Source organism: Chenopodium quinoa, unplaced genomic scaffold (assembly GCF_001683475.1).
Source record: "Chenopodium quinoa cultivar QQ74 unplaced genomic scaffold, ASM168347v1, whole genome shotgun sequence".
In the NCBI taxonomy this organism is placed as follows: domain Eukaryota; kingdom Viridiplantae; phylum Streptophyta; class Magnoliopsida; order Caryophyllales; family Amaranthaceae; genus Chenopodium; species Chenopodium quinoa.
The window spans coordinates 2,641,953-2,664,014 of record NW_018745533.1 but is presented as its reverse complement, the minus strand read 5'-3'; the positions used below and the strand labels follow the sequence as shown (position 1 = coordinate 2,664,014).

General features: G+C 33.6%; 1 long non-coding RNA gene across 1 annotated transcript; it reads left to right on the top strand.

Moving 5' to 3' along the window:
* The first annotated feature begins 7,421 nt into the window (after window positions 1-7,421).
* LOC110715948 lies at window positions 7,422-8,492 on the top strand. The gene is made up of 3 exons (XR_002510353.1): window positions 7,422-7,953; window positions 8,090-8,213; window positions 8,305-8,492. It is a non-coding gene; the product is annotated as an uncharacterized LOC110715948 (long non-coding RNA).
* The last annotated feature ends 13,570 nt before the right edge of the window (window positions 8,493-22,062 follow it).

Below are 22,062 nucleotides of genomic sequence, written 5' to 3'. Positions count from 1 at the left end.
GCTAGGAGGTTCGAATTTTATCAAACACCCAATGTCCGAATGCACGGATATAAATCGGGTATTCAAGTATAAAATAAAGTGTTTAAATAAATACCAATACACAAGTACACAACACTACAATAATTAAAAAAAATTGATGATTTTTTAGATTTATTCCAAAAATGCTCCAAACTTTTTATGTGGTCACAGACTACAATAATTAAAAATAAATAAAATTCAGGAGTACTAAACTGCCCAATTAAAGTTAACAATATAACAAAACAACAAACAAAAACTCACAAACAACATATTCAGTATTAAATTAACATTATACAATTGAAAAACAATATATAATTGACAATAATTTAATTCATTAATCAAACAACTACAACAAATAACAAATTTACACTTAAAAGAAAAAGATTAAAATTGAGAAATTCGAATAGCTATGCTGCCATGGCGGATTTTCGATTTAAAAAAAAAAAAAAAAAAAAAAAAAAAAAAACAAAGAAAACAGGGAAGATGAAAATTGAGAAATTTGAAGAAAATTTCGAGCAATTAAGACATGGGTTTTGTAGACATGGGTCTTTTTTCAGAAATCAATGAAAACACAGATTATTTTAGGAGAGAGAAAAGAAAGAGAAACTGAGGAGTAGGATAAAAAAAGGAGAAAATTGAAAAGAAAAAAAAACTTAGAATGCATCTAATGTCTATACTAAGTCTCGAACACAAGACCTTTTGTCCAAAACTAATTAATCTATCCAACTGAGCTGCGCGGTTAACTTGTTGTATGATTGTTTTGAATATTATTTATATAGTTTTTCTGTTAAAAACCCATTTTTTCCCGAATCTAACAGGGTTCAGTTGAACCCCCGCTAGATCCGCCACTGTATACTCTTGTTCAAGAATGGTTTTGAGGAGGAAGGTTTCCGTAAGAGACGTCTATCTGTGGCTATCTGTTTGTTGACTTGTTGTTTTGCAATGCAAGTAATTTATTTCTGCTAATGTATGTATGTTTCGTCCAATGGTAATTTATTTATGTTCATGGACTTTAATGTGTTTTGTCCTAGTAGATTAGGGATGACATGTGTTCTATCTTATGATAGTGTTTTTATTGTTATCTTTCCCAATCATGGACAATGTTTTGTTGAGCACGGACTATGTGATAAGCTTGTAAGTGTCTCTTTTTTAGATTAAAAAGGGATTTAGAATTATTGTTTCTTTTAATTCTTGTGATCCTAATCAACTTTGTTCACGAACTTGAAATGTATTTAATTGGCTAGAGGTGTAGCAATTATTTTTCTTGTTGATGGTCTAGATGAGACCAGGTTGATTTCCGTGCTTAATTGAACGGTATTTCAAAATAACTCTTTATACATATATTTGTATATTTTTTTTATAGGAAATTCTATATGGTATCCCTCAACTTTTAAAAATTCTATATATATTTTTTTTTTGTGCTCCTTAAAAATTCTATATGATGGTATGACAAATTTACATTCCTTAAAGTGACACCCTACTTTTTAATTTTATTACTAACCCGTCATTAAACACCCTAATTATTGACCCTAATATGTGATTTTACCACCCAGCTTCGAAAATATATACATGCACATATATATACAATTAATGAATTTGAAAATATATACATGCATATATATAGATTAATCAACAAATTTGTTGTTGATGTGGTGATTGAGACTATACTTGGTAGGGAAGATTGCACATTCGATCCCCCGCAATAACAATTGGGAGGAGATTGGAACCTAACCACCCAGAACTAATCCCTAAATCCGGATTAGCCCAAAAAGGGTATGTGAATCGAGTGGAACACGAAAAAAAAAAATCAACCCAACGAATTATTTCACATTTTAAAATGAGAGTTAAGCACACAACACTACTAGAATTAGGCTAAATAGCGACGGAATTGTTGCGACGAACCCCGTTTTCCGTCGCAAAGTTCACATTTTTCGACAGAATATGTTTCGTCGCAATTTAGCGACGGAAAAGTTGAGTTACGAGGCTGTATCCGTCGTAAATTTTCCGACGGAAATAAATTCCGTCGTAAAAATAAATTTCCGACGGAATATTACGTCGTAAAGTAATTTACGACGGAATATTCCGTCGGGAATTTATGTTTACGACGGAATTTATGTCCGTCGCAAGTTATGCGTTTTTTTTTTTGAAAATTAAAAATCTGGCTCGACCTAAAAAAAGGGGGAAAGAGCAATTGAAGCAGCAGAGAGAGAAAGAGAAGGAGAGAGAAACAGAGAAGGAGAGAGAAAGAGGGCGGCGCGTTATCTCCAGCAACGGTGACCGGCGACGTTGACGCCTGCCGTCGACGCAAACCCGCCGCCGAGAACGAAACAGAGAAAGAAGGGTGAAAGAAAGAGAGAGGAGAAAGAGAACGAAAAAGAGAAAGAGAAAGAGAAGGAGGAAGAGAGAGCTTTCGAGGAAGTGTTTCCGCCGATTGACGGCCGTGGTTGTTTCCGGCGACGCAACTGCCGCGTCTAGGTAAGTGTTGCCCTCTAAGTTTTGGTTTTTTTTTTTAATTTTGCAAAAAAACCACCACCGGCTAACCTTTAACCACCACAACGCAGCCTCTGCGCCGCTCCTCCGTCCCCTCGCCGTGACTGAAGCACCTACATTGATATTGGCTGAAAATTCAGTAAGTTGTCCTTTGCTTCCCCCCTTTTTTTTCAATTTAATTTTGTTTACTTATAAACCCTTACTTATTTTATTTATTTTTAATTTTTTGTAGGATTTGTACAATTTTGTTGGTTTAATTGTTAAAAAGAAGTTCAAATCTAAAGGTTAGTTACATTACAATGTGTTTTAGTTTAATTTTTTTAGAATTATGTTAATATAAAGTATCTTAATTTAGTTTAGTTTTTTTAGAATTATGTTAGTTTAATTTAATATATAAAACGGTAGTTTGGTTTGGTTTAGTTTAATATGATATATTAGTTTACTTTGGTTTGGTTTGATTTGGTTTATATTAATAGTATGGTGTTATGATATGTTTCTCTTGTTTAGTTTAATCTTGATATATTTGTTTAATATTATGTATGTTAGTTAAGTATATATTTTTTAAAATTAATATTATAATTAATTAATTGCTCCCTTGATCTTTAAAAAAAAACAATGTTAGTTTGGTTTAGTTTAGTTTAACATAATGTAGTTTAGTTAATACTATGTTAATATAATGTGTTTTAGTTTAATTTATTTTAATATAAAGTATCTTAATTTAGATTAGTTTTTTTAGAAATATGTTAGTTTAATTTAATATATAAAACGGTAGTTTGGTTTGGTTTAGTTTAATATGATATATTAGTTTACTTTGGTTTGGTTTGATTTGTTTTTCTTGTTTAGTTTAATCTTGATATATTTGTTTAATATTATGTATGTTAGTTAAGTATATATATCTTTAAAAAAATCATTTGCATAATCATATGCCTAGATACCCGTTCAAGGCATACACATTAGGAGTATGTCTTGAATAGTCCCCGGTTGGGACTGTCCTTGTACGTTTATTCTCACTTAGGTGGTGAATGTATTCCTTTGTTTTAATTCTAAGGAAGATCCTTGCTTGTCATTTCTCTACAATGTTCTCTAGGTACATATATAGGTGTTTCTAATCGCCTATATTGTGTACTCGGGGAACTGTAGGGAGATGCTGCCGGATTTTCCATAGAATTGAAATTCTGGCATACATTCACTAGTGAGATTGAACGTACAAGGATGGGTTAGGTTGGAGTGATAAGGACCCTTGGAAATCATTTCTCTTCTCATTTGCATTTCCATAACAGTTTGATCTATAATGAATATATATTGTGCTTTATGACTAATGTGATTAATGGCATATGTGTTAGTTGTGTAGAACTTGTAATCATGAAACGAAAAGAACGTAGCTGGATGTACGAAAGGAAGGTTGGGAATTCTATTAATCCTGAGTTCTTGAAGGGGGTAGATGAATTCCTTAAATATGTGGAAGATCATCCCGAGAGTAGAAACCCGAATGAAGTTAGGTGTCCATGTTTTAAATGAAAAAACAAACGTCTCTGGGATCCAGATACGGTCAAACTTCATTTGTATCGCAGCGGTTTTTTACCTAATTACTACGAGTGGATGTGTCATGGGGAAGGGTTTCCAGGAACTCGTAGAAGGGAGTCAAATGAATATCGTGAAATGGTTTTGGATGCCTTTGGTCAGTCTCAAGATCAAGGCCATTCCGAAGAGCCACCTGTTTCATTAGAGGAGGAGCCTAATGCACAAGCCAAGCCATTTTTTGATTTGTTAAGGGCTTCTGAACAACCGTTGTACGAAGGGAGTTCATTGTCTGTGTTAGAGATGGCTTCTAGAATCACTAGCCTAAAGTGTGAGTATAATTTTCCGCACAGATGTGTTGATGGATTTGCTTCTTTGGTTAATGAAGCGATTCCTAACAACAACCACATGGCCGAGACATTCTATGAGGTCAAGAAAATTGTTAAGGGGTTAGAGCTGCCCCATGAAAAGATTCATGCATGCCCGAAAGGATGTATGTTGTTTTGGAAAGATGATGCTCAATTATCTACATGTAGGGTGTGTGGCAGCGACCGATACAAGAAGACTTCTAAAGGTAGCTTAGTGCCTTTGAATGTTCTATTTTATTTCCCTATCACACCTAGGTTGCAAAGGCTTTTTGCAACTAAAAACATTTCTGAGGAAATGACATGGCATGCTAAAAATCCTCGATTTCAAGGCACAATGGCACACCCTAGCGATAGTGAAGCGTGGAAACACCTAGATAGTTGTTTTCCTGAGTTTTCCTCTGAACCTCGTAATGTTCGACTTGGCCTATGTACGGATGGATTTGCTCCACATGGTCAGTTTGGGGGACAATATTCATGTTGGCCTGTCATTTTGACCCTTTATAACTTGCCTCTGTCAATGTGTATGAAAAGACAGTTCATGTTTCTTTCGTTACTCGTTCCTGGTCCTAAAAACCCTAAGGGAAACTTGGATGTTTACATGCAGCCGCTCATACACGAGTTGAAACAGTTGTGGGAAGTTGGGGCAAATACTTACGATATTTCGAGAAAACAAAATTCAATCTTCGAGCAGCCATCCTATGGACCGTTAGTGACTTCCCGGCTTATGGTATGTTATCTGGTTGGACCACAGCCGGTAAGAAGGCTTGTCCATATTGCATGGAGAAAAGCAAAGCATTTTGGCTCGAAAATGGTGGTAAGGTTTCTTGGTTTGACTGCCATCGTCAATTCCTTCCGACAAATCATCCTTTTCGAAATAGTAAAAATGCATTTTGTAAAAACAAAGTCGAAAAAGGTTCACCACCTCACATCATGTCAGGAGAGGAACTTTGGGAATGTGTGAAAAACCTCCCGAAAGCAATAGATGGCCCCGAGGCACTGAAACGTCTCAAGAATGAAAAAAAGGGTGGTTCAAGCAAAGCACTCTATGGGACCTTCCATATTGGAAACATCTGCTTGTTCGTCACAACTTAGATGTCATGCACGTTGAAAAAAACTTTTTTGATCAGTTGATTCACACCATAATGGACGTGAAAAAGCAATCTTGTGACACCCCATCAGCTCGGAATGACATTGCTAAATACTGTAAACGGCCCCAGCTACATCTTCAAGAGGATGATAGAGAAAAAGAATTCATGCCAAAGGCTCCATTTGCTCTTATCAAGGCTCAGAGAAAGGTTTTGTGTGAGTGGGTCAAACAGCTGCGGTTTCCTGATGGTTACGCTTCCAATTTGAGCCGATGCGTTGATTTGCAATCAGGTAAGTTACATGGAATGAAAAGTCATGATTGTCACGTGTTCATGGAGAGGTTGTTGCCCACTACTTTGAGAGAATTGCTCCCTACCCATATATGGAATGCAATTACAGAGATAAGCCAATTCTTTCACGATTTATGATGCTACACAATTACAATTAGCGACATGGAGCGATTGGAAAAAAAACATAGCTGAGATCCTGTGCAAGCTTGAGAAGGTTTTCCCCCCATCTTTCTTCAACTCCATGGAGCATTTACCAATTCATTTGCCATATGAGGGAAAGTTATGTGGACTTGTTCAATATCGGTGGATGTATCCTTTCGAAAGGTAAATCAAAGGTCCTTTCTCAACTCTTACTTTCATCTCTTTCATTGATTTCCGTTACTTATACTTCTACGGCTACATAAACATAATTACAGGTTCCTCAATCACCTGAAACGAAAAATTGGTAATAAGGCTGGTGTTGAAGGTTCCATATGCAACGCTTATCTCACTGAAGAGATATCAAACTTCTGCTCCAATTACTTTCAGCCCTCAGTTGACACAAAAACACGAGATCTAGGTCGAAATGTGAATGCTGATGTGGAATCCCCGGCTGACAACGATGAAATCCCAGAGCTGTTCACGGTGGATAAGGGTCGTGTGTCAAATTTGGGTAAAACTCGGTATTTAGATGACAAGGAACTCGAACGTGATCATTTGTTCGTTTTAAGAAATACCGGCATTCTTGGTGAATACGAAAGGTATATATGTTTACGATAAACTTTTGAAAATCCCTTTAATTTAATATAATTGCTGCAATGATTAACCATGTGTCATTAATCTATTAGGCAGCTTGAGGACTACATTCTTAGTACTCGAACTTATTTGCGTCGAGAAGATGTCATGGAGAAATGCGAAAGTGAATTCCCTGATTGGTTTCATCACAAGGTGATAATAATTTTTGAACATTGCATCTCGATTAATTTGTGATAATATAATATAATATATTTCATTTCAATTAGTGTGACGCTTGTATTCGTAACGGTTATAGGTGAGAGAACAAAAACCAAGTTCCGATGTGTTGCGAGCATTGTCTATGAGGCCTTTCAAGCGTGTTCGAACTTGGAACCAGATATTTGTCGGTGGCTTTAATTTCCACACACAATCCTATGGCAAACACAAATCTACGATGAATTACGGGGTGTGTGTCTCAAGTGAGGACGGTGGAGAGTACTTTGGCATTTTAAACGACATATTTGAACTTGTCTACACCGGTCCCGTAAAAGAGTACAAGACTATTTTGTTTAGTTGTAGTTGGATGGATTGTGGTAAAGGAATGAACATTCATGAACAATACAAGCTTGTCGAAGTAAATCATACTAAGAAGTATCCCAAGTATGATCCATTTGTCTTATCTTACCAAGTGTCTCAAGTGTATTATGCATCTTACCCTAGCCTTAAACGTGATCGGGTTCAATGGTGGGCTGTATTTAGAACTCAAGCAAGGTCGGTGATTGATGCTCCGGTGGATTTAGAGTTTTTGCAGGGTCCTTCACCACAAGTACATGCAACGCTTTGTCCACCAAATGACATTCCAGACTATGAACTTGATAGCGATGATGATGATGACAATGGCTTTATTATCTCAAGCGATGAAGAAGAATAAGAAAGCATTGGCTCCAGTGACAGTGACGAAGAAGAGGACATCGATGTATTTTTAGATGACACTAGTGATAGTAATAATGATAGTGATAATGATAGTGGTAGTAGTGATAAGAGTAATGAAGAGGAGAATATGTAGTTACTCCTTTTACTATTGTCTTCGAATGTTTAGTTTTTAATGACTACTCGGACTTGTAATATTGCATTACATTTTTGGTCTCATTTTATTATTTTAATGTCTTAGGATCTAATTTATGAATTTACAATGTGCGATTATGGTACTAACAACTTTTTCAGGTGGTCATCATGGGAGGAGGAAATAAAGGAGAAACGTCCAAGAGGAGAAAGTCTAAGGGGAAATCTCCAGTTGTACGTGTTGACGAGGATGAGTCAATGGAGGAAGAGGATGCACATGATTTGGGGGCCTCTCATGAAATCGTCAGAAATGTACAAGGGTAACAGGAGCAACAACAGCATCAGGAACAGGAGCTACAGGACCCGCATCCTAATGACTTGCTAGAGTTGGACCCTTCCACACTTTGGTGCGTATGTATTTGTATAATGAAATATCCTTAAATACGTATTTACTTTGATAAAGTGAATTTGTATTACTTTAACCATGTTTTGTTCACTTTTTGTTGATTATCTACTTACATGAATGTATATCCTTTATTATAGGTTTGATGATAGGCCGGTGAAGAATGTGCTCTCCGACTCGCTAACCGGCTACTATGTTCAGCCTTGGAGGAATTATGGAGAGGTTGATGAAGATTCGAGAGAGCACTTTTGGAACTTGTTCAACGTATGATAACTTTAACCTAACATAATACATGTTTTATAAATTATATTGATGGAGTTGAATTTTGTAATAAAGACATTTTCTTGATTTGCAGAAAAAATTCAAGTGGGCACCTGAGTTAAACAACCAAGTGAAGGACACTTTCGAAGAAAAGTTTGCAAATCGCCTACGTGACACGTTCTACAACATCACACACAGGCTGAATGGTCACAAACCAAGATGGCTTAATAAGGATGTCCACGAAGGCATGATGAAAATTGTTGCCACCGATCCAAAATATCAGAAGCGATCAGAACAAAACAAGAAGAACCGAAGAGGCGGATCCATAGAAAATGTCGTTGAACCGACCCACTTTCAAGGTTCAATGTCATCTGTACAACATGCTAAAAAGATGGTAAGGTTCCTACAATATGTCCAGTAACAATTATGTCATTTGTCTATTAATGAATTTTGGTGGGCTAACATGTTTTCATTGATTTTCTGCATGTACATATAAAGGCTGCAAAAAACCAAGGCCAATTACCAAATGCCCATGATCTTTTCTTGAAGACACACTTCAAGGAAGTGCCTGGTAAAGGCCAAGTGGATGCCAACAACAAAGCAAAAAGGATTGCGGTAAACACTTATTATATGAGTTGATATATGGCAAATTAGCAAAGTAGAACTCAATATATGCTTATTTTGGATGAATTTGGATGAGTTAGGGTCGAACATTGACATATGTGCTTATTTCTATTAATTTCTATCCTTAGGAACTTAAAATTATGTGATATTGGAATGTTATAAGAAAGAACGAGTCCATTTGCTTGAAAACTTAGAAAATAGGCATGGTTTTAGCCATATAGGCCAAATTTGGATGATTTTGGATGAGTTAGGGTCGATATTTGACATATGTGCTTATTTCTCTTAATTTCTATCCTTAGGCACCTAAAAGAAATTAATATTGGAATGTTAGAAGAAAGAAACCTTACATTTGCTTGAAAACCTAGAAAATAGGCATGGTTTTAGCCATATAGGCCAAATTTGGATGATTTTCGATGAGTTAGGGTTGAAAATTGACTTATGTGCTTATTTCTCTTAATTTCTATCCTTAGGCACTTAAAAGCAATTGATATTGGAAAGTTAGAAGAAAGAAACCTTACATTTGCTTGAAAACATAGAAAATAGGCATGGTTTTAGCCATATAGGCCAAATTTGGATGATTTTGGATGAGTTAGGGTCGATATTTGACATATGTGCTTATTTCTCTTAATTTCTATCCTTAGGCACTTAAAAGCGATTGATATTGGAATGTTAGAAGAAAGAAACCTTACATTTTCTTGAAAACATAGAAAATAGGCATGGTTTTAGTGATATAGCCCAAATTTGGATGATTTTGGATGAGTGAGGGTTGAAAATTGACTTATGTGCTTAATTTTCTTAATTTCTATCCTTAGGCACCTAAAAGTATGCGATATAACTCCATATTGTTGGTTGTTTTTTTAACAATATTTTTTTTATCTTCAATATTTTGTAGGACACCTACCAGAAGAAGCTCGAAGAAACAAGGAGTCAGGGGATTCAGAAGAGTCCCAATGAGTTGTACTGGGAGTCGGTGGGTGGGCGCAATAAGAAGGGGCGTGTGAAGGGACTTGGCCAAAGTGTAGAGCTGTACCATGGAAAACAGGGTCGAGGTTCCCGTTCTTCACAGCAATACACGTCATCTGTCATTTCTCAAATGCAAGACCAGATGGAACACAGGGTGCAAACTCTCCAAACTCAAATGGAAGCCCGAATGGCTGAAATGGAGAGGAGATACAAGGAGAGTTTCGATGAGATGATGAGTCGTCTCACCAACAACGACTCATGTTCCACCATTCATCCTCAGCATCGAGACCCTAGAAACGACCCGGGTGGTGGTAGAGCAGGCCAGGGTTTCCAGGCGATTGCGTAGCTTAGCTTTAGTCTAGCATAGAATCACTCTAACCTAGCTTTTGTTTGGTATAGATACCAAAATGTGGACTATCTTTTGTACTAGGACATAATTATTATATATATATATGTACATAACCCTAATTTCGTAGGTCGGTAATTAATTTTTTTAAAACAACAATTTTAGGACTCAATATTTAGTTTTTTTTTTTCGATTTATCTTTAAAAAAAATTCAGGTTTGAAAATGCAGAAAATTAAAAAAAATTGTTTTGGGCTGGAAATACAATTTGCGACAGAAAAATTCGTCGTAATGTACATATTTGCGACGGAAAATTCCCTCGCAAAATATTATTTGCGACGGAAAATTCCCTCGCAAAATATTATTTGCGACGGAATTTTCCGTCGTAAAATATAATTTACGACTGAATTTTCCGTCGCAAATATATACATTGCGACGGACTTTTCCGTCGTAAATAATATTTTGCGAGGGAATTTTCCGTCGCAAATAATATTTTGCGAGGGAAAATTCCGTCGTAAAATATAATTTACGACGGAAAATTCCGTCGTAATCTAAGATTTGCGACGAAACTTTTTCCGTCGGAAGTTTGCGACGGATGTTCAACAAAGGCCAATTCCAAGTCCGACGATATTATTTCCGTCGTAAATTCCGTCGTAAAGATGGTTTACGACGGAAATTCCGTCGTAAAATGGCCATTTTCCTACAAAGGGTTTTCCGACAACCATTTACGACGGAATTCCGTCGTAAACCAACTTTACGACGGAATTTACATAGTTTACGACGAATTTTTCCGTCGCAATTCTGTTGTTTTCTTGTAGTGCAATTAGGTACTCAATTGTTAAAATTTTCACCTTTTAGGTACTCAATTATTTTTACTTTGCTTTTGGGTACTGAGTTAAGAATTCAGGCCAAAAAATTAAATCAGCCAAAGAATTCAGTACCTTGGGTTAAAGAATTTAGTACCCTTGGTTAAGTATGTGGGCCCCACCCGATTAAATAATTAATATTTATATAAAAAAAATTGTATTAAATTTGACTAAGAAACTAGCCGTTGGTTTATCTATTTAAAGAGGCATGAACCTGGAAGAAATTTCATCAAAAACAGCAAGAAAATTCATCAAAATTCATCAATAATAATTCATCAAAATTCATTCATCAAAAACAACAAGAAAATTCATCAAAATTCATCAAAAACAGCAGCTTAACCAGCAACAAAACAGGTTCATTAAGCATGTTATTTAGGCATAAATTCTGCAAGGTTTTGCCAGATTTTATAGAAAAAAAATAAAAATAAAAAAACCAGAAACAGAAGGGCTGCTGCTTCCCCCTGCTGCTGGTAGTTCAACTCTGCCACAAAATCAGCCATTGTTGCTTCTTTTGTCCAGCCACAAAATCAACCGTTGTTGCTTAATAAATTCATCCAAAACCATTTGTCAAAAAAAAAAAAAACAAAATTCGAAAACCCAAATTTAACACAAAAACCACAACCAATCGACATCATTAATTTGTTCAAAAAAACCCCAAAATTCGAAAACCCTAGGTCACAACAAACATCAACAAATGGGCAAAAAATCCAAAATTTATATCAAATTAACAACATAAACGATGAGAAATTGAGCTTACCTCAAAGAAATGGCGGCTTTTGATGTCGTTTTCCCCAGATTCGAGCACAAAGGTTGCTCGTTGTTCTTCGACGTTCGCAACAAAGTTTCCAGAAATGGGAAAGAATAAAGGAGCAAAAAGGGGAATAAAGAAAAAGAAAGGGAAAAAAAATGGGTTGACCCGCGAATTTTTTAATCGGGTGGGGCCCACATACTTAACCAAGGGTACTAAATTCTTTAACCCAAGGTACTGAATTCTTTGGCTGATTTAATTTTTTTGGCCTAATTTCTTAACTCAGTACCCAAAAGCAAAGTAAAAATAATTGAGTATCTAAAAGGTGAAATTTTTAACAATTGAGTACCTAATTGTGTGCTTAACTCTTAAAATGAACAAATATGTACATTAGTACTTGATGTTTCACTTTTATTAATTTTATATAATTATTATTTAACATGCTCAAATAACACCAACAAATAATTATAGAAAGTACTAAGATATGAACAAATAATAACTATTGCATTGAAACACCAACAAATAATAGAAAGTAAAAGATATGAACAAATAATAAACTTGTCAAAAATATTCATTGCTTTTCTTCAAAAAAAAATATACTTGTCAAAAAAAAAATTATTTTTGCAAAGTTAATTAAGGATAGAATTAGTAAAAAAAAATACCATGATTTAAGGAAATAATTGGTTGTTTTTTTATTATTATTTTTTTTTGGGCACGTTTCAAATCTTTCAATTTTTTTTGTTTTATTTTTAGTTTTTTTTGGGGGGTAAATAACAGCATTTTGATTATCTTTTTTTGGCCAATTGATTTTTTTCTAACTTGAGATGATTTTTGACAAGTATATTGAGATAATTTTTTTTTTTGACACCTCGTACTATTTGAGATAATTAAGGATATATTTTAAAAAAAGATGATTAAGGATAAATATTGTTTAAAATATCACCATGATTTAAGGAAATTTCTAGAATAAACATAAAAACATCATATGTTTTAATGTAATTAAGATATTTTTTAACACAATTATAATTCTTTTTTTTTTTAAAGCAAATCAATTTTTTTTTTTTTACTTGAGATATTTAGAGCTCGTCAATTAAAAACTAATTTGATTGTAATGACTTTAAATGCATGCATGTGTAATTGTTAAATAATCTCTTAAAATTTTAAATGTAGCTAGAAAAAATAATATCAAAACGTATATAGAATTCCAAATTAATTATAAAATTAATACTTATTATTACTTTTATATGTTTGTAAAAATTGAGGGATCGATGTAAGTTCATGTTCATTTCAAGTAAAGTTGATAAAAAAAAATATTAAGTTAATATATATTTTTGTCATATATTTCTTCCCCAAATAATGATCTCTATATCAAACAAAAAGGAAAAATACATAATAATGAAATATGAGGGATTATTTTTATTCAAAAGCAAGAAAAAAAAAAGAAAATAAAAGATGAGGGAATATTTAATATTTTCTTTCAATATTAAAAAACACCAAGTCAGCCTATATACAAGCTATGAGAATTTCATAAGGAGTAACAATATGCATACAATAAGGAAACAAATTATTATGATTTGCCTACAAGGCATACACAATAAAATCTATACAAAAAAATTTATCATGTAAGTCTTTAAATTTTTATTTATTTATTTATTATTATTTTTTCAACATAAACTAACTCCCAAGTTCATCAATGGTATTGTAGCTTCAACATTCAATAATGGTGTATTACTCAAAAATCATATGGCTAATATAATAAATATTAAACACAAAATCATATGACTAATAACAGTTAAACACGAATTCATATGACTAATAAAAATTAAACAAGAGATCGTAAGATAAAACGTGGTTTTTTTTTAAACCAAGTTATGTATACATATGATTAGATTGATTTCAGTTTTATTCTATCAAAAAAAAAATGATTTCAATCTCATTAACTAATTTAAGTTTACGCATAAATATAATGATTATACATTAATAATATTGTTATATACTTTAGTTTAAGGATGCGATTTGAACAAAAGCTAAAGGTTGAAGGTGGAGTGCGCCATTAGAGAAGGTTGAAACTATGAATATGAGTATGAAGCTATCAAAGTGATTTTGAAAGAAATCATACAAGAATTATTCAGTTAAAATTAAAATAAACATTGAATATAAGTATATATATATACAAAAAAGTACACTTAAAAAATTAAGGGCATGTTCGGCAAAATATAGCTGTGAAGGTAGCTGTAGCTATGGAGGTAGCTGTGAGCTGTGTATGTAGCTGTTAGCTGCCAACAAGCTGTTAGCTATGAAGATAGATAATTTACATATGAGTGTTCGGTAAAGTAGCGGTTGACTAGCTGTTACATATAAAAATCAACATTTTATTTTTAAAATTATAGATTAAATTTTCAACAGCTACCTCAAAAGCTACCTTCAATTTCAAAAGCTAATCTTTCTAACTTTTCATAAAAGCTACCTCCACCACTAAAAGCTATCTTAACCACTACTTTGCCAAACACCCACATTTTTTGTCATATTTGACTTGGTCAAACAACTAAAAGCTACCTAAAAGCTACTCAAAAGCTAGCGTCGAACACGCCCTAACCCTCTAAAAGTAAGAAAACAAACAAGACTTTGCTGACTAGTCGCTGAATGGTCGATGACTTGTTAGCATTTTAATGATGTGTAAATTAGATATTTTTAATTTTTTAAAAACATAATATTTAAAGGTTAAGATTTAGGAACAAAGAATATGAACGGTTCAGATTTAATCTCTTATTATAGTCGTTCGTAGTCGTCCGTAGTCGACGACTACGCTAGAAGCTTCGTTATCAACAATTTTAGGATTGTATTTAATCTGCGTTAGTGATTTGATGTATTCGATATTGCTTCCAAGGAAGTTTCATTTTTTCCTTCGTTATTTATCACCTTTCAAATGTAGTGAGTAGTTTATGGTATATACGTACAAGCACTAAACAGTAGTAGAATATAATACGCAACTATAGGCAGAATTTCCTATTTATAATTGCGGTATGTGTATAATAAGCAATGCATAGCGGACTCTTAGAGGCTGAAAGATCATGTGCTAATTGGACTCTTTCGAACTTGGAGAACTCTGGTACTAAAGTTGAGGAGCACAGGTCGATTGTCTTTGCTGTTACTCTTTGGTGGTTGTGGCGTTGGAGGAACGAGAGAAATTTCACAAGGGAGAGAGCCGAATTTTCCAATCGATCAAGTGGCCTTTATTCACACTCGTGTTGGGGACATCAAACGAGCTCTTGAGAAACCGATTGGATTTGGACCTGCTGGTGTTGCAAGACGAAAGGAATTATTTATTCGATGGGAGTTCCCTCGTGTTGGGTGGGTTAAGCTCAACACCAATGGGGCTTCTAAGGGTAATCAAGGGAAGGCAGGTGCTGGTGGTATTGTGCGTGGCCATGATGGTAAAATTTTTGAAGTATTTGCATCTAATTGTGGGGTCTGTAAAATACGAAAGCTGAGCTATATGGTGTGTTGCGTGGGCTTGCGCTATCCTGGAATGCAGGTCATAGAAAAGTGCAGTTGGTTGTGGATTTTGAAGTGGTAGTGCGGTTCTTAGTGGATGATGTTCCTCCACACTCTCTTTATATTCATCTTTCGTCAAGGGTGGGATGTGACTATTAGTCAATGTTATAGAGAATCTAACCAAGTAGCGGATTGGCTAGCCAACTATGGCGTTCACACTGATCAAAAGATGGTGATTTTTGAGGCGATCCCCGGGGATCTTTGGGCCGTTTTATTGGAGGATCTAAGTGGAATTGCTCGAGCAAGGATGGTGCCTAAGGATCGTTCTTAGCATGCCTAGCTTCGGGCTATTTGTTTTAGTTTTGTTTTTCCAGTCATTTTCCTGTTTGTGTTTTGTTTGGTGTTTCTTTGTTCTGTTTATTTCTTTTTGCTTATTTGTTTTATTCTACTCTTTGGGGCTTGCACCTCTCTTTCACCAAAAAAAAAAAAAAGAAAGAAAAAAAGCAATGCATAACAAACAAGAATCAACATTACAATATAGCTATATAGATAGATAGTTACAATAAAATACCATGCAAATGGCTATAAAAACTAATTAACGTCGCCAACTAAGAAAACACTTCTAAGCTAGAAGATCTAGTTGTATTGCACGCGTTGGCACCCCTAATTATAAAAAAGTAATTAATATATTTTTAAAATGTAATGAATATAGATCATAGTTGCGCTAAAAAAAGAGTGAAAAGAACATGTGTCCATGTTCTTTGATCGTCAATGTAATTCACTTTTATTTAGGAAAATTTGCGAGAAAAGTCCTTTTATGAGGTCGACCTTGTGTGGAAGGTCCTTTTATGAAAAAGGTGGCACGAAAGGTCCTTATATGAACATTGGGTTGTGAGGAGGGTCCTTTGACCAAATTCCGGCGTTGACCAATTTTTTCCGGCCAAAAATAATTACGTGATGTGCACGTGACCACTTAAATGAGGTTTTTTTTTTCCTTTTTCCCTCTTTTCCCTTGATTTCCCTTTCCCCCTTTAAATTAAGCTCGAAAACAACAATTACAATTAGAATTATGGTTGTTAATTGTTATGGGGTTTGATTTCACCAGAACCAGAACCGGCCACCTACGAAAACCACCCATTAAAACCCACACCTCGAACATCCACCACCTAAAAAACCTCATTTAAGTGGTCACGTGCACATCACGTGATTATTTTTGGCTGGAAAATCTTGGTCAACGCCGGAATTTGGTCAAAGGACCTTCCTCGCAACCCAATGTTCATATAAGGACCTTTCGTGCCACCTTTTTCATAAAAGGACCTTCCACACAAGGTCGACCTCATAAAAGGACCTTCCTCGCAAATTTTCCTTTTATTTATAACATAATATTTATTGCTTATTGTGAATTTTTTTTTAATTTTGTCTTTAAATTATGGTGGGTATACATAAATAATGTACATTACATAATATTATCATGTTCTTGATTAATATTATCATGTTCTTTAGATATACAATAATATCATATCATATATCACTAATAAATAAAGCCGCCGGTTCCTAGCCAGGCCACGAGACAATGACACTTGGCATTCCAGTTATATGCCAAGTGTTGCGCCGCTTAGGCGACATATAGATATTATTGTCATTAGATTAGATGTCACGTTAGATAAGATTGGATTGATTTATTTAGAATAAAAAAATTATACATTAAATAATTTGAAATTTACTCCTATACAAATAACCACGTAATTATAATTATAAATATGGCCAAGTATCATTAACTTTTTTAAGGAAATTTTAGAAAATAACACCACATATTTCTAGAAAATGGATAATAACACCATATATTTTAAAACTTTTATTATAACACCACATAAAAACTCGGAATTTGGATTTCACCACCACTTAATGGAGTTTTGGATGGAATTTGTTAGTGGGGCCCACAACAGACACTTGTCAACAGCCTATTGTTAAAAAAAAATAATAAAAAGAAAAAAAAAACCAAAACCCTAACCTAGCCAGCTCCACCTAACCCCAGCCTCCGGCACCCCCGCCCAGCAAAACCAGCCCTACTCCCTTCCCCCTCCCCGAAAACCACCCAAGCTCCACCAAGCCTCATAGATCCAACAACACCAACCATGCAACCACCTCCGCCACAACAAATTCGCACCTCTCTAACCCTCCACAAATACTGATTCGCATCATTCCGATGGATTATGGTTGGTATTTTCAATGGTTTGAAGGGGCTGGTGTTCAAAAAATAGGTTGTGAATTGCAGTGGTTAACATCGATTGTAACCTCAATTAAGGGAGGAAGGGGTGGTTTTTGGGGAGGGGGAAGGGGTAGTTGGGCTGGTTTCGCCAGGTTTGGTGGGGAAAGGGGGTGCCGGCGACTAGGGCAGGTGGTGCCTGTGGTGGAGCTAGGTTGGGTTAAGATTTTGGTTTTTTATTTTATTTTATTTATTTTTTTAATTGAATCTTTTTAACCAATAGATTTATGGCACGTGTCTGTTGTGGGACCCACTAACGGATTCTATCCAAAAATTCGTTTGGTGGTGGTGAAATCCAAATTCTTAGTTTTTATGTGGTGTTATAATAAAAGTTTGAGAATATATGGTGTTATAATCCATTTGTTGTGAAATATGTGGTATTATTTTTAAAAATTTCCTTTTTTTATCTGACATTTTAAAATAAATATATAAAAACTAATTATTATTATTGTTGTTGTTGTTGTTGTTGTTGTTGTCGTCGTCGTCGTCGTCGTTGTTATAAGAACAATACAAAATATGCGCACAAATAAGTACACTCTCTAAAATGGATATCCGAAATAACGTCCTGGGCACATATTAATTAGTAAAAACATAAAGCTAGATGTATGTTTAGCTATACAACTATATGTTCTATACAGAACAACTTCATGTTGTTTCGATTCTTTACAAAACAGCTACATATTTTTTTCGCGTTTTTATCTGTACCATAGATGCATCTACCTTAAAATTTTCAAATCAAACATGACCTTAAGTTAAAAAAACTCTACACATTAAATTTATTTAAAATGAAACTAGTTGTGATATAGTTTTTTGTGTGATGTATTCACCTTCGTTCAAGATTTAAATACTCATCATTTGACTAACAACTTCTTACTAATAATATACTTGCAGTCAGGTTAATTTTAAAAAATTTATATTTGTCCGGAGCAGTCTTAAATTGAATTTAATTAATTAACACATCTACATCTATTGTCATAGATCATGTCATAATAAAGACTCTAAAACAATGCTAAACTTTTCAAATAAACTTAGTTCCCGTTCACTTTACCTTATTTTTGCTGAACTGAAATTATTTTTACTAGACTGTAATTAGTTTTGCTGAACTTAAATTATTAATACTGAACTGAAATTACATTTATTGAACTGAAACTATTTTTATTGATTTTTTATTACTCCCTCCGTTTTGAATACTTGCTCCACTTTACTTTTCCGACCATTTTTAAATACTTGCTTCATTTTCTTAATTGGAAAACTTTTACAGTATTTAATTAATTTATCTCATTTAGTGGACCCACCATTAATCATATTTTATTAATTTCATGTTCTCTCTCCTCCAATTCTTTTAACTACTTTTGCTTTTTATAATTATTCTTCCACCTATCCCACTACCTCCATATTATATTAATTTCTCCAATTTCTCTTAAACTCCGCGCATAGAAAAATGGAGCAAGTATTTAAAAATGGAGGGAGTATATTTCTTCTTTAAGTTTGCTGATTATTATTATTATATTTTTTTTTTGAGGAAATAAGTTTGCTGATTTTAATTAAACTGAAATTATTTTTTGTGAATTGAAATTATTTTTGTTGAACTGAACTTATGTTTACTGAATTGAAATTATTTTTACTGAATATAATTTTTTCTAAGGTGAAGTGTATAGGACTTTATTCTTCATTGCTGGAAAAAGAGAGTAGGGAGAAGGTCTGGCGCATAGTTCCTATATGCAAACATTGCATATAGGATGGCAATGTAGTAATAAAGTTGAAGTTGTAGTTGGAGTATAAAGTACCATTTGATAGGTAAATAGTACCATTAAAAGTTGTAGTGATATAAATATTATGCTAATAGTACAAATAAGTATATATGTAAATGGTACATCAAAATATTATACCATTGTGAGATATAATAGTAGTACTAAGATCTAATGGTACAATATACATGCATAATAGTACAAAAAATGTACCACTGTAACCATAAAAAGTACCATTCCGGATGTCAAACCTCAGCGCTTTTCCACTTTTGCCCTCCTATATGCAAAAATGCATATAGGGACTATGCGACTAGCGGGACTCGAGAAGGAGTACGATCTTGAAGAAGATTCGTGTATGACGACTCATTTTATACAATGAAAGAAAAACTTAAAAAAAAAAAAAATACGAAGGTCCAATAAAAAAACATTGCGACATAATATTATTTGACAAGTAAAAGGTGAAATGAAAATTTCAAATAATATTAAAGGATTGTTGTAGACTTTGTGGGACTTTCATACCAAAAATTCAAATTATTTGACAAGTACTGTAATATGGATTATGATTTTAAGCTCCATTTTTTGGAAAATTATTTCGTGTACCTTCAAGATTTTAAAAAAAAAACATTGTGTACATTGAAAATTTTTAAATGCATCAAGTACCCCTAAGATTTGTAAATAAATGCACTAAATATCCTAATTTTCTAACCAATGCACATATATCATTGACGTATTAAACTCATGCCCACACACTAAGGGTTTGTTCTAATTTACCAAATTGAGGTGAACTGGACTGAACTGTACTGGACTGAATTGTTCATGAGAGAAGGAAATTAGGAAATGAATTAAACTAAACTGAACTTAAATTAAGCTGAAAAGAACAGACCCTTACTCACTTTTAGGCCCTGTTCATTTCACTTTATTTTTGCTGAACTAAAATTATTTTTACTTATCTGAAATTATTTTTTGCTAAACTTATATTATTTTTACCGGACTTAAATTAATTTTATTGAACAGAAACTATTTTTGCTGAACTGAAATTATTTTTACTGATTTCTATTATGTTTCTTCTTTAAGTTTACTGATTTTTACTGAATTTAAATTATTTTTAATGAATTGAACTTAATTTTACTGAACAAAATTATTTTTACTGAATTGAAACTATTTTTACTAGAATAATAATTTTTTAAGGTAAAGTGAACATGGTCTTAGTATTTTGTATTTATGTAGTATAACCTCCTAAAAACTTAAATTAAATCAAAATTTAAACTCCGTTGATAATTCTAAATCCTAAAATTTTGGGTGTTAAAACTTGCTTTATTAAATGGTTTAGCATTATTTTAGCATTAAACTGTAATAATTTAATAGAATTTGATGCTTAATTAGGGTCTTAATTTAACAAAATTAACATTTATTGTAAGTCAAGCAGTGACGGATATAGTTAACACCAAGGCTATGCACTTGCATACCCCTGGGTGTTAATCATTATGAAGGGGAAGTTGAGTAAATAAGTTATTGTAGCTGGTTGGTTAAGTGAGTATGGCTTAAGAGTAATTCATGGGTTTTATAGTCTTGAGTTCGAATCTAGGTAAGACCATTATTACGTTATAAGGAAGTAGTTAAGGATAGTATATACGAAACATAAGACAATGAAAGCAGGTTTGGATTATTTGAACTTAAATTCTAGATACGTCACTGAGAGGTACATGAAGGACCCTACAGATTCAATAAAAACAAGGACCCTACTGGGTTTCTTTTTTTTTTTTTTTTTTTTGGTATAAGATAAAGGACCCTACAAATTGGACACCTTTCATAGGTTAAACTAGCCTAATTAGAGCTGGTCAACGCTTGAAAGTAGCAAAGAGGTAAGGGAATAATAATTTAATACTAATTAATATTATTTTTGTTATTAATTACTCATTCCGTCCCCTTTTGATAGTCCTTCGTGGGCATTTTTTACGGGAATTAATGAACACAAAAAAGAATAGTTAAAGTACATTGAAAAAGTAAATTGACATTGGATACGCAAAAAAAATAGAGAGAGATGGTAATAAAAGTACATGGAAAAACAAAATTTACACGAGAAAGTTAAATTTGCACAAATATTGTTGCAAATTAGAGGGAATTTTGGTAAAAAATAAATATTAATAGTTGTTGAAAAAAGCGAATGGGGTGAACATTTTGGGACTAAAATTTGTCCATAAGGGACTATCAAAAGGGGACGGAGGGAGTATTATTTATGTATCATCAAGTCAACATATGCACACCCTCAATTTGAGACACTTGTTCTCCGTATTAAATACATGGCTTTATTTTTTTATTTAATTTTTTTGTGGTAAGAAGAAGGGGGTTCATTTTAAGGGGGAGAGAAGGAAAATTCCTCAAATGAGTCCTATAAGACTTAATTCCTAGACCTTAGAGATAAGATTTGCGAGCGATGTCACTACTCCATCATCTCAACTTCAAATACACGACTTTAATTGAATACAACCCCACCACATGAAAAATACAATACTCTGTATTTATCTACTCGGAACAAATAAACAAACACGGTTGTCAAATATGGTAGACAAAAATCACATAATGACCACCGACCCAAAAAAACAATGAAATAAATTCTTTAAAAAAATCATCAAAACTAATAGAATAACAAGATGTTAACAATATTAAAATATATCAATTGATTGTTGGTGTAGTGGTGATTTCTTGGTTATACAGTTATGCTTAGCACTTTCATATTTTCTCTAACAACATTATTCAATAATTTGAACATAATAATTCACCAACAGGACCAATAAAGT